Here is a 3882-nt window from a genome sequence, read left to right on the forward strand (position 1 = left end):
AAAAAAAAAAAAAAAGAAAGAAAAGAAAAGAAAGAACCAAAAAGAAATGCTAAAGATCAAAAACAGTCTGACAGTGTAGTGGAATCTTATAATTTTATGTTGCCTCAGCATCCATTTTGAATGTAAGTTTAACTTTGTCATACCAAAGCATGGCTCAGTCCTACTCTTGGCACAGTTTACAGTTCTACACCACACCCAAATGGCCTAAGTCAGTGGTCAGAGATAAGAACTTAGTGGCATCTCTCCCCGCTAGCAGACTGTGCTCCCTGCTTTCTAGCCATTTCCTGTAAATCATTCAAGCATTTTCCTGTGAACTTAAAGTGACACATAACCCTATTCCCTTATATATTCTGCCAGCTGCCCTCGTGATTTCTCTCGTTCTTTGCCTAACTCTTCATTCCTGCCTCATTACACCTTTCCTTCCTAGTAGCTATAAGTAAAGTCTTTGAACTTCTTGCCTATTGTGGTGTACTAAATTTGAAGAAGTAGGAGTTGCCCCATGCCAGATTTTTTCTGGGTGGCTGGGGAGAAGACAAGTTCAGGCTCTTAGGACCAGGGAGATGGTCAGGCAGGCATAAGCTGCGCACAGGTGAGAAAAAATTCACACAGGCATCTGCCAATATAAACAGGTTTCCCACATGAGGGATCCACTGGTCATGGGTTGGACATCTAAGCATTTTCCATCTGCCAGGAAAAAGAATTGCCTCGTGAATGGCAAATTGTGAACACCTATGACCAGTTTCCTTTCATTTTGCATTAGGGCAAGGCTGCTAGCTGCTATGGTACTGGAAGCTGAGTTTTGATGGAAGTTCTCAGAAATAAAACAAAAAATGAAAAATGCCTTTGATGTTATTATTGGTAGACCAGACAAAGATGAAGAAAAGAATTTCTGAGCATGAGGATTTATCAATGAAAATTTTCAAAACTGAAAAGAAAAGAGAATAAGAACCAGGAAAAAAAGAGAACAGAATGTCAAAGACTGTAAGATAACTACAAAATGTGTAACATACGTGCAATGGAAATATCAGAAAAAGAAAACACGGAAAGAAAGAGAAGAAATATTTGAACAACAATGACTGAGAATTTATTCAAATTAATGTCAGACATTAAACTACAGATGCAAGAAGCACAGAGAACATCAAGTAGGATAAATGCTGGAAAAATTACACCTAGGCATATCATTTCAAACTACAGAAAATCAAAGGTAAAGAAAATATCCTGAAATAAACCAGAGGAAAAAAAATACCTTACCTCAAGAATTTAGAAAAAATAACACCAACCTAGAATTCTGTATCTTGCAAATTATCCTTCAAAAGTGAAGGAGAAATAGAGACTTTCTCAGACAAACAAAAATTGAGGGAATGTGTTACCAGTAGACCTGCTTTACAATAAATTTTAAAAGAATTTTTTTTTAGAGAGAAGGAAAACGATATCGATCAGAAGCTTAGATCTGGGCCAGGCGCGGTGGTTCACGCTTGTAATCCCAGCACTTTGGGAGGCCGAGGCGGGCGGATCACGAGGTCAGGAGATCGAGACCATGGTGAAACCCTGTCTCTACTAAAAATACAAAAAATTAGCCAGGCATGGTGGTGGGTGCCTGTAGTCCCAGCCACTCGGAGAGGCTGAGGCAGGAGAATGGCGTGAATCCGGGAGGCGGAGCTTGCAGTGAGCCGAGATTGCGCCACCGCACTCCAGCCTGGGTGACAGAGCAAGACTCCGTCTCAAAAAAAAAAAAAAAAAAGAAACTTAGATCTAAATAAAGGAAATTTCTCAGAGAAGAAATAAGTGAAGGTAAAATAAAAACTTTTTTAAAAATCCTTAATTTAACACACAACAGTTTTTCCAAAATAAAAATAGCAACAAGTATAACTGATATGCTAAGAAATGAGAGAAGATAGAATTCTATAAAATGCTCAGTTGAAACCACAAAAGGCAGAAAAAGAGTGGAAAACAAAATTGGGAATGAAGAAAAAGAGCAATAAGAAGAAAACAGTTATAAGTATGGAAGACATTAATCTAATTACATCACTAATCACGTTCAATGTCAATAGTTTAAATGCATCATTAAAAGACAGAGCTTGGGCCGGGCGCGGTGCCTCATGCCTGTAATCCCAGCACTTTGGGAGGCCGAGGCAGGTGGATCACGAGGTCAGGGGATCAAGACCATCCTGGCTAACATGGTGAAACTCCATCTCTACTAAAAATACAAAAAAATTAACGGGCATGGTGGCAGGCACCTGTAGTCCCAGCTACTCGGCAGGCTGAGGCAGGAGAATGGCATGAACCCAGAAGGTGGAACTTGCAGCGAGCCGAGATCACGCCATTGCACTCCAGCCTGGGCAACAGAGCGAGACTCCATCTCAGAAAAAAAAAAAAAAAAGAGCTTGTCAGAGTGGATCAAAAACCAAGAACAAAAGATATGTTGTCTACAAGAAATCCATTTTATTCTTTAAAAAAAATTTCCCAAACCAGGATACATTGTAATATTAAGTGGATATTATACCAATGCAAATTTTGCATCATGCCAAAACAGTTCATTTAAATCATTACCACACACAAGAAAACTATTTTATTGATGGCTATGGCTTATTACATCTGCTAAGATACACGCAAAAAGTTCTAACTATTAATTTGAATTGGAGACTCTAATTCTCTCAGATTCTGTAATGCGTTGTAAAAGGGAAGCATGTAATTTTGGCAAAAGAAAGTCACCCTTGACTTCTAATATATATATATATATATATATATATATATATATACACACATATAATTTAATATATCTAATATATATTAATATATATATATTTCCACTTTAATCTTCATTCTACCTTCGGGTACTATGGCTAGACATTCAATTAGCCAAGAGAGACCTTGTTTGGAGACTGTTGTTTTGGCTTATAGTGGACTCTTGAACAACATAGGGATTAGCAAGGAGCACTGACCCCCGTGTAGTTAAAAATCTGTGTATAACTCTTGATTCCCCAAAACTTAACTACTAGTAGCCTACCTTTGACCAGAATCCTTACCTATAGCATATAGTTGATTGACATATATTTTTATGTTATATGTATTATATACTGTATTCTTACAATAAGGTAAGATAGGAAAAAGAACATGTTATCAAGAAAAATCATAAGGAAGAGAAAATATATTTACTATTTATTAAGTGGAAATGAATCACCATAAAGATTTTCATCCTTGTCTTCATGTTGAGTAGGCTGAGGAGGAGAAGGAAGAGGAGGGGTTGGTCTTGATGTCTCAGGGGTGGCAGAGGTGAAGGGGTGAGGAAGTGGAAAGAGAGGCAGAAGAAGCAGGCACAATGTAACTTTATGGAAATAAATCATAATTTCTGTGTAACTTTTTTGCTTTTATGTTTCTCTAAAAATTTTTATATATATGGTACCAATCATTCTTCCATCATTTGCTTTAGTTGCAGTGCCCATGTCATAGAGGGGTCCATGTCATAAAAGAAGCCAAAAGCAGTCTTGAATAATCAGAACTCTTCTGCCAGATTGTCTAATGCCAATTTGTTTTCTGGCACTGCTTCTCCTATGTCTTCTTCCTCATTGTCTGGCACTGGTTCAGAAGCACTTATCTCTGTCAAGTCATCTTCTGTTAATGCCTCTGGTGTGGTGCCTATTAGCTCTTGAATTTCTCCAAATCTATATATTGAAACCTATCTCATTAAATTGATCTTCAATCTCTGACATCCTTTCTTCCGCTTGATCAGTTCGGCTCTTGATAGTTGTGTATGCTTCATGAAGTTCTTGTGCTGTGTTTTTTTAGCTCCATCAGGTCCTTTATGTTCTTCTGTAAACTAGTTATTCTGGTTAGCAATTCCTCTTTTATCAAGGTTCTTAGCTTCCTTGCATTGGGTTAGAA

Source organism: Symphalangus syndactylus, chromosome 9 (genome assembly GCF_028878055.3).
Source record: "Symphalangus syndactylus isolate Jambi chromosome 9, NHGRI_mSymSyn1-v2.1_pri, whole genome shotgun sequence".
NCBI classification, from domain to species: domain Eukaryota; kingdom Metazoa; phylum Chordata; class Mammalia; order Primates; family Hylobatidae; genus Symphalangus; species Symphalangus syndactylus.